The sequence below is a fragment of the Perca flavescens genome, chromosome 21, assembly GCF_004354835.1.
Source record: "Perca flavescens isolate YP-PL-M2 chromosome 21, PFLA_1.0, whole genome shotgun sequence".
In the NCBI taxonomy this organism is placed as follows: Eukaryota; Metazoa; Chordata; class Actinopteri; order Perciformes; family Percidae; genus Perca; species Perca flavescens.
This window is the reverse complement of record NC_041351.1, coordinates 11,122,298-11,132,855: the sequence shown is the minus strand read 5'-3', so window position 1 is coordinate 11,132,855 and position 10,558 is coordinate 11,122,298.

The window sequence follows — 10,558 nt, the reverse complement described above, 5'->3', positions numbered from 1 at the left end:
CAGGTGACTCAAAAAGAAACCTTTTTTTCTTTCTCTCTCATAGATTCAAACCAGCCCAGGCTGCTGACACATTGCAGAGTCACTGTATTGACGTTGGCTTTGTGTGGGTAGAAGAGAAATAGGAATATAAATCTCTCTGGGATACATACATTGACACATTTAGGATCTGCTTTCATCTCCATCTCCTCCCACTCTGTCTGGGGCAGGCTTTAACCAGAGGAAAGTTTCTTCTTTTCCTGCGGGGGAATCAACTCGGGGACTGCTCTTAACCAGTTTGCAATTCTCTGTCCAAAGGAGAAGCAGAGGCGAGTTTCCTGATCCACGCAGGGGTGTGTTTTTTTGAAATCCATACTTACAAAATATGCATTGCCAAACAAATAGCAGCAGTCATCGTCAACCACCCTGAACAGTAAATCACACTGGATATACAGCTGTCAGAGCTTAGTAAAAAAGTGCACTTATTGCATTGAATGTCTCCTAACACCACATCATATCCCTTTATTGGGAAAGTTAATTAACTTGTTGCTCTTCTTCAAGCTGCCTCATTGGCTGAAGCTGCTCGTGTTTCAGCCAAGACCACTGTAGTCTCTGCAGTAATTTACACGTTACAAGCGGCTGAAATTGAATTGAACAAACTCTCTGTGGAGCATCCGGGCACGTTCTAACACAGGGATGAAGCGATGCCCCGTGTGTCACACCTCATCACATCAGCACTGTCTGTTCCTCATGAAGCTCTTTCTCTCCTCTCCTCTTCTCTCTCTCTCTCACACACACACACACACACACACACACACACACACACACACACACACACACACACACACACACACACACACACACACACACACACACACACACACACACAGCAGCTGATGGAGCCTCACTCTCACAAGAAGACAAAGCCCAAAGCCAACACACTCCTAATTAAAACCATGTTTTGCCAGCAAAAAATATTTATCTTTAGGTTAGATAAAGTTTTCATCACAAGGGTCCCAATGAGTTGTATCTGGCATTTAAGAAGCGTTTGGAGGTATTTCTAAGCAGAGACTATGATGTCTAGCCTTTGGCCTTAAATATTTAGTCATGAGGAGAAGTGGGATTCCACTAAACATTTGCACAACTAATAGGTACAGTTTTTGACATTTCATCAACCTAAGGCAAGACAAACTAAGGCAAAGATAATAATCCCTTAACAAGCCCGGTGCCCTGCCTGGACTCTGCCCAATTTGAATGCACTGGTTCATTACACATAGCTAATGCAGATAGACATTGCATACAGAGAAGTCTAAATAGGTTATATGGAAATCAGACTTTACACCTGAGACTATAGCTTCTGAATGGTGGCTAAAGGAGGCTGAGGCTGCAGGCTAATCACAGAACAGCAGGATCTGGAGTGGGTGGACAGCTCGAGGCGGGAAGACTCCATGCTCGGCTGGCACAGTCTTTTGTAGCAGGCATTCGCTGTTCGCCCACTCTTCATCTAGACTACACCCATCCTAAACTGTCTGAGTGGAAAAATGAGGGAGGAACGATGCGGGAGCATTTAACATCAAAGGCTTTGACACAAGAAATATCCTCCCTCCCTCTACGTACACCTTAAAACAACCACAACTTTCAAGTGTTAGGTCTCTCCAAATGCATGACTACACTGTAGCTGTGATGCTTGGAGGCAAGTCTACATTACAGGAGTGATTACTTTATGGCGTTGTAAAGGATTTCTAAACCAGTCTGTCTGATCACCACCATGTGAAGATCGTAACGTGACAGATTTGGCTGTTTGTTGTGGTTTAAGGGCACCGACCACAAGGACTGAATGGGTTCTGTGATGCACTTAATTTTTAGGTGCTATTTGACCAAAATCTTAACTCTCATTCTCAGTTCTGTTGTCAAATTATGTTTTCACTATTCACAAAAATACAGCCATAACTTTCTTTTAAATGCTAGCTTTATTTCCGTCCTATTCAGATGACTGTAGCTTGGTTTATTCCGCCCATACATTTCTGCCTTCAGTTTAAATGCTGCAGCAACCTGAACCCAGTTAGCATCTTTACAATGGTTACCAGTGCATAATGCTAAATAAATGAACCCAAGCCAATCTTTTCTGAGATCCTTGGGCAGGGCCCTTCTAGCATTTCCAACCAGTCCTTTTGGTTTAAATTACCCATATCATGATTCGAAACACAACTGATATGGGCAATTTCTGAGGTTTGTTTGAGTTTAGGCAACTAAAACCACTTAGTTAAGGCTAGGGGAAAATCAACCTATTAATCAAGCCTATGCATTATATGTACATTCCTTTCTGTGGCAATACAGGAATACAATATGAATACATTATTGTTGGATTTGCTAATGTTGTGCAATTTACAAAATCAAATAAAACCCCAAAACTAAGAGAAACCATAGATATGGACCATATTTATCTTCCATTGGCTGCGTTATCTCTGCTTTTACACACCTTGCTTTTATTAAATGTGTATACTGTAGTTTAGAAGTTACTTAGACATGGTCAACATTCATTAAAGCATGAAATGTGTTTCTGTCTGAAACAGACAGAATTTTTTGCATTCAAATACCTGTTATAGTCTGAAGCAAGCAGATCAAACAGCCGCTTATCAGGCTGTGGAGCAGAGCAGCTTGAGGCAGGGATGTTGTGACAATAGCTGTCTTCTCAGTGAAGAACACCCAAGGTGGGAGAGTGATGGCTCCTGCCTTTCTCCATAATCTCTTATAGTGAGAAAATCCCCGGCTGAATTCTCATTAATTGGACGTCAGTGCCCACAGTGACAGGTTAGAGGCTCAGTGGCAAATACCTCCCTGCTGCTGCTGCTTTGGCAGCTTGTAATTGATGAAAATGGGGGACTGGTTTGAGATACAGAATCTGTGGGTGGAAAAAATAATGTCTAATGGTATTGTACTGTTAAGCAGGACATGGCAAGGCCAAGTGTTCCCTGACAGACAACGTGTAGTTGTCGTGTAGTGACAGTAGTAGTAGTGACAATTGGGACTTACAGTGAGGAATAAAAAAAAGCAAATGCAATATCACACACTGACACTTTTTAAACATAACGGATTAAAGTCAGTAATGGACCCACAGTGGCTTACAAATGTGGAGTTTTTTCCTTTTCGCTTGAGGGGAGGCTCTGATTAATGTGTGTGTAATCTCACACATTCTGTACACATGCACTGACAAAACTGTATGAATGCTAACCCATTTTGTGATCATCCATCAAACACAACCTTGAATGTGTCAAACTGGCTTGTGTCCAATATTTCTAATAAATTCTGAAGTTACGAGTTCAATGAGGACAAACAGGTACACCCCTAGTTGACAGGGACAAACCTGCCTTGTCTTGTTTATTATTCACATGTCCGGCATAATGTAATATGACATATTTATGGCTCCAAAAAGTGGCAGATTACAACATTGGATTTACTACTTTAAATCATGTGCATTTCATTATAGATGAATCTCAACTCCTGGCATTATTGTTATGCGGACAGGCAGGGAAACTAAATATGCAAGCTAGATCTTGGTTCATCTTAAACTATAAGACAAATGTGCTGAATTTCCCTACAAGGATGACAATGGTGCTATCAATGTTTGAATTTCATGTTGATGCTTTGTACACTTTAATGACATAGACAAGGAAACAGGCCTGTTGCATTGTTCTTCCTAGACTAATATTTGGAGGTTTGAAAGGCAAAAAAACCACTGTAAAACACACACATTAAAAAATAAATCCATTCCTGCATAGCTCCGGTTGTATACACTTCGAAACTTGGCTCAATTGGATCTGTGAACATTTCTGATCACAGGAAAAGGTAAAAGGCTGGTCTTGGCTCTTAGCAATACTTCTCCTGTGTCCATGGAAACTGTGTGAAACGTGGTGATGATCAATTTGTTAGACCGGCACACACGCAGAGCAGTATGCTTTGAGGCCACGTCCACACGTACCAAAACGATCTTTTTTTTCCCCCGTCTTCCCTGGCATCGTTTCAAGAACGTTTGCATCCAAACGGATCCATGTGTAAATGACTCAACACGCTACTTCATATTCCAGGCCTAAATAGGTGGTGCTGTTTCTGCTACAGAAATTCACCAAAAACGGAGAAGAAGAGGCGGAGCATGCGCATACAGCTTACATGCTGTATACAAGCAGACAGTAGAAGAAGAAACCAAACAGCCCTAGACATAATGTGTATATGGCCCTTCGTAACCCTAATAGGCTCAATATCTTCTCCAGCAAGAACACAAGCACGTAGTCTGCCATTGTTGTTGTTAGGAGATGTCGTCGCAGCATAAGAGGTCGAAGGCTAGAGGTCAAGGGGTGTGGCGATGACATCATCGATACGCAAGTATGCAGCTTTGCCGTCCAAATGAAGGTTTTTGAATTTTTTTCACCCTGGGACCAGGTTTAAAAAAAATGCGTCTTCAGGCAGTGCGTTTACAGGATTTGTTTGGACGATCAGCCAAAACGATGCAAAACGTGCGTTTACACCAAAAAGCGTTTCCGTGTGGATGGCCCCTGAGTCTTGAAATCCGTGTCAGCTTATGTTCTCCTGGTATCCTTCTTGGAACTTAAAAAATCCCTACCTGCTTTACCAGCCATGTCAAAGATATAAGCCATATTTTATTGGTTTGATTATAATCAATATATTCAATGTGTTGACGTAGCAGGATATCACCACATAACAGTCCCTTGGTGATATTGCTTTGGTGTGTAATGCTGAAGCAGATTTCAGATGTTCTGAATCAGGTTCAGTTGATCCAGTTTCATTAGTTTTTTTTTTTTTTGTAGACATGTTGGGTAACACTTTATAATAACCATTGCTAATAAATGGCAAATTGATAGTTAATTAAACTTAAGTTAATAGTTATTTTACTGTTAACTAACAACTAAATGATAATTAATAATATTTACTAATTATCAGTTATGCTATACTTTGTGATTTTAACAGCTTGTTTTTGCTAACATCATAACATTTAGTTAACACAGTTATTGATTAAGAAATTGTTTATAAACTGTCAAATAAACATTATTTGGATGGCTATTATGAAGTTGCATCTGATGAATATAATACCTTGTTAATGGTCAATAAATGTTTTGTAAAGCATATATAAACATTATAAGGCTAGTTATTATCAGTGTACAAATAATCAAATAATCATCTCTTTTATAGATTGCCAAAAAAGATTTAATGGGGCCAAATGAACGTTACTGCTTTATAAACCATTTATTAATCATTAACTTATTATTATAATAAGCATTAGTTGCAACTTTACAATAGCCATCCAGATAATGTTTATAGATGGTTTCCAAAACAATTATTTACCATTGACAATCTAAATGTATAAACTCATTATTTTATATTACACTAATCTATTGCTAAAATAGCATAAATTAGGTTATAAGATTACCAATAATAAGTAAACATTATTTAAATCATAATTTTATTGTTTGTTAACAGTAAAATAACTATTAAATGAAGTTTAAATAACTATCAATTTACCATGTATTAGTGATGGGTACAAATAAAGACATTTTGTACCTACTGATTCTGTTCAGCACAGTAAGATGCTTTTTTGCCACATACAAAATCAAAGCAGACTCAAACCTAATATGTTGCGAAATTACAGTTATGAAACCATTTCTACTCAAGAAAGAAAACTCTCTAAAGTACAGTCAGTGATACATGATGACTGTATGATATTGAGAGAGAAGATGTTTGAGTTCTATTTAGTGGAACGAATGGATGGATATTTAAAGAGCCAACCAACCTATAGCTATACTATTTTTACACATAATGGCGTAAGAAGAGATGAAAATAGAAGCGAGTTGCCCTTACGGTACTGAAACTTTACTCTTATTCCCAAATATTTGAAAGCTGTCATAATCATTATTTTTGCATTAACAAAGGATTCAATTACTCTGCATATGGAAAAAAGGGGGTCACTTGTAGTGGCAAACCAAGTTGGTGAAGAGCAAAACAGAGCAAAAAGCAGAGTGAATAAAGCAGAAGTGGCCATAACACAACTCCAAATGAATGCTAATACATAAATAAGCTACAGTTTACCATGTTAACTTAAAACAAATAATAAGACAATGTTAGTGTTGTGTTTACAGCTTGTTTAGGCTGCACCATAATGGCCAAAGAATAAGTAAATAAAAAATAAAACAAATAGTTTCTTCAAATTTCAAAAGCAAATGTTATCTCTGGTATGCCAATAATATCTTGTCAACGTACAGAGTAAGCTGTTTTTCATGCCAATTGAGACAAAAAAGTAATTTGAACATCTGTCTTTTACACACTTTTACTACTTTTATGGTTTTCTACTTTCTGTATTGGCTCTGTCCAGTTATAGCAATGCTTTATGATCCCTGTAGAAACTATTACATTTGTCATCCTACAATTTGGGACAATTTATTGTTGTTTGCGGTTTGGGGAGGTTGTAGGATGGACTCCCCTGTGGAGACCCTAAAGTTATGAAAAAGCTCTTTATCTATTCATCACACATTAAGACCTCAAGCTCCTTGGTAAGATACGTCAGATTGACTTCTCGGTGGCCTGGATCTTGATGCATTTCAGTACAGCCGCCCTCAGTTTCCTCCTTGAAAACGCTCCTTTCCTGAACACCTGTGTTTGTAATTATTTGTCCACATTCACCGTGGCTGGGCCAGGTTCCAGCTGAATGTGATCGAAACAGGCCAGATGTTCACATCTAATAACAGTATTTCATTTGAATGGCAAGAGAATCCTGATAGAAGCTTCAATTTACATGTTATAAAAGTTGATTTAGCTCTTGTTTGTTTTTTACTGCCATGTTAGTTTTTTGCTGTCCAAACCTATTGTATCAGGGAAATAGAAATCCTTATCTTTGACTATGTTGACACACTGATGACAAAATTAAAAGGTTATCAATCTCTAAAATGCCAAGGATTTCTTCAATGCACCAACAAGGATTTGATAATACAGCTGTGCTCAGCATATTGACAGTGAAGCAGTGGTGCACGTTCTTTGGGCAACCTGAATGACATCTGATAGTTTAGCTGCTGCAAGGGGACAGTCCGCCCAGACACAGATGTAACCACATTAGAATTCTGTACTGTCCTTGTTGTGAAATGCTTGGCTGGACTCTGAGGTGGGAGTTAATGCAGAGCAACAACCCTGGATCCATTAAACCTTGTTGAACAATGACAAAACTGCAAGGGCACAAGGGGCCTGGGAGGACAGAAAAGAAACAAAGAAGAAACATCTGGTTAAGCACATCCTCCATAGTTAACAGTTTGATCTGATAAAAATAGCTGAATCGATAAATTCAGCCATAACGTCACTTGCCAAGAGTGAACAGAACGTGTTCTCATGAACGGGTTCGTATGTTATATGTTAACAATTCGTATTATGTCCAAGAAATTACGACCGCCGGCTGGTCACGTGATGACCGGTCACATGACAGTTAAGTTTAGCGGTCTTTACAGTTAAATTTAGCTGAGAAAAAGTTGAGCAGTGTTGTGTAACGTAACTACTTTTTTCGGGAAAAAGTAAAGTAACGCTTTACTAATGAAAATTTGGTAACGAAACGTAATTCTTTTTTCAATTCTGCGCAACGTTACCACGTTACTTTTCCCAGAGACCGATTTGACAGCGACACTACCTTCTCAGCTGCGTGCTCACAAGCTCCACAAGGTAGGTGACAGAGGCTGGTGGTAGCGGAGCAATGCTGCAGCCAACGCTAGCTAACTGTTGAGAGTGTTTTTAGCTTCGTGGCTTTTTACTGGACGGCGCTCTGAGCGGAGAGCTATGTGACACATGCCACTACATTGCTGAGGACAGGCGGTTAAATTGGCCATCCTACAAACAGCACGCCAGGCAGACACAAAGTTGACAACCTCACAGATGGAGATGGCCTCATACATAGGCTAGGCTACACGCAGCGGACCGCTGTGGACTTGTGTCGGTCGCATGGACACGCAAGGAATCCAGAAAAGAGGCTGCATGTGTCTATGACAATAGAGAGCCGAAGTCACGCCCTTCTACTTCCGGTCCATGGGACCTATCTTTCGAAAAAATATGAACGAGGGTCAATGGAGAGATAATAATTATTTTTTTATCCAGTTTGAATTGAGCCATGGATTACAAATATGATGTTCGTCAATTTAAAACATTTTCAACCGAAGTAAGTCTGTGAAAATACGTAATTAAAAAGACTACAAACTTCATGGATGACGTCTCTCTGAAGCTACGATGTCTCTGTGTATCGTACCGGGGATGTAACGTTACACAAATGAGCAGAGGATCTTGCTTGTTCTTTTGCTTCTCTGCTGAAAACACTTGACTGGATAAAACACAGCAGTTAAGATAACGTTACATGTGTTGTGGAACAGAGCTAAGCTAGCTAGCTAGCGAGCAAACCAAGCATCAAGCTAGGTGACGTAGACTGTGTGAAACGGGAGATGTAGTCCACTGAGCGGTTTCACACAAAACTAAGTGGTCATATGACAAACCTACGGGTAACTGAGACTTTCTTCGGTTGAAAAATTATCTTTTAAATTGACGAACATCATATTTGTAATCCATGGCTCAATTTAAACGGGAAAAATAATTTGTCTCTCCCTGTTCACTACCGTTCATATTTTTTCTAACTTAAGGTCCCATGAGGTCCACCGGAAGGGGCGGGACTTTGGCTCTCTATGCCCTGACCATCGTGGCTGCGTGACCGCTACAAGTAAATATGGATATTACACACTAACGCTGTGTAACGCCGATGACCTGCCGATGTGCATTCATCCCGCGGTGGACTCGTTCATAATGAATCAGCCGTCACTCTGTGAGTAGAGAATCTGCAGTGTAGTTCAGACACTTCACTGATAAACCAAAGATTGGCTTTATGGTCAAAGATAGATTTTGTATAATTAACTTCAGTCTCTGCCAGAGACACCTGCTTTCAAAAGTAACGCAAAAGTAACTAGTAAATTAAAAGTTACTTTCCATAGTGGGTAACTAAGTAAAGTAAAGGATTACTTTTTTAAGAAGTAACGAGTAACGAGCAAACACTACTTTTTAAAAGTAACTTCCCCAACACTGACGGTGAGGTAGGGCTGGGCAATATAGAGTAAATCAGATATCACAATATTTTTGACCAAATACCTCGATATCGATATTGTGGGGATATTCTAGGGTTGAAAATTGGTGCTTTAACAAAATATCTTCACACTTAGATTTTAGATAAATAATCATCAGTAATGTGGCCATAATGTCTAAGTGGGGAAACTAGCTTTTAAAACTAGTAAAAGACAACACTTATGTCATATCACGATATTACGATAACCAAAATCTAAGACAATATCTAGTCTCATATCACGATATCGATATAATATCGATATATTGCCCAGCCCCACGGTGAGGCGGCTACAGAGCACCGAAGGGTGACAGTCCTTTCAGTGGCCGTTACAGTTGAGTTTAGCCGACAAAACGTGACCATCATGTGGCAACAACAGTTACGTTTAGGCACCAAAACGACTATCTATGATTAGAAAAGCTCCCTTAAGTCCTCCTTAAGTAGGGTGAAAGTCTTGCATTTTCCCCGGGACATGCACTCTGCTCCTCCACTTGAATGCTCTGTGTTTTATGATCCAACCCAACCTCCTTTCTACGTGTGGAGCAGAGCGTTTTTATACAGCAGCAGTCAATGTGGTGCATACAGCAATAAATATGTGGAATACGTAGGAATTACAGTTCATTACTTTTCGTAGCTATAAGATTCTTGAGGAAAGCATGAACAGAACCATCGGGACAATTAATTAGGATGCAAACGTGCAGGAAAAGGAGTTCTTCTACATTTCCAAAGATTTTGGCTGCCCATAACAATTTTTTTTTTTATGATCAATTTTTTACTGTTTTTTTATATTCCTAAACATACAAAACAGACAAACAATGGAACAAGAACGCTGCCCATAACTTTTAGAGTTTTAAAAGAGCCTGCAACAATATTTACAAGTATAATGTCTGAAAACATATAAAGGACTGCAAGATTTTGACAATGCCATCACAACAGCTTAGCTTAGTAGACTGTGTGAAGAAAGAAGCAGGGCAATCAGTGATCACTAGCCACACCAGGGACCATTTCTATTTATGTGTCCAAAAGAGATAAAAATTGCATAGCACAGTATATCCCAAACAGATGTTTCGGGCTGAACCCTTAATATTCCACAAATGTTAGGAAAGAGAAATGAACAGGACTTGCAGAACTCTTCAGTGTAATATCCTCAGCTTACTTTTGGATTACTGTGTGTAATATAATATAATCATTGCTATATTATACATTTTCTCTAACAAATCTTACCCACGTTTTTATAAAGATCTGTATTTTATTTATTCCTGCATTCCTAGCTCGCTCCATCACCAGTGGGCATGACTGGGCCTCACATAGTCAAATACAACTGGCAGGCTATCAGAGACCTCAATCAGCATGATGGATAGCAAATGTTTGTTGCATAAACTTTGTTTATCCAAATTTTTCTTTCTTGTTATCTCAAGACACTCTCCATTAATCACTGAC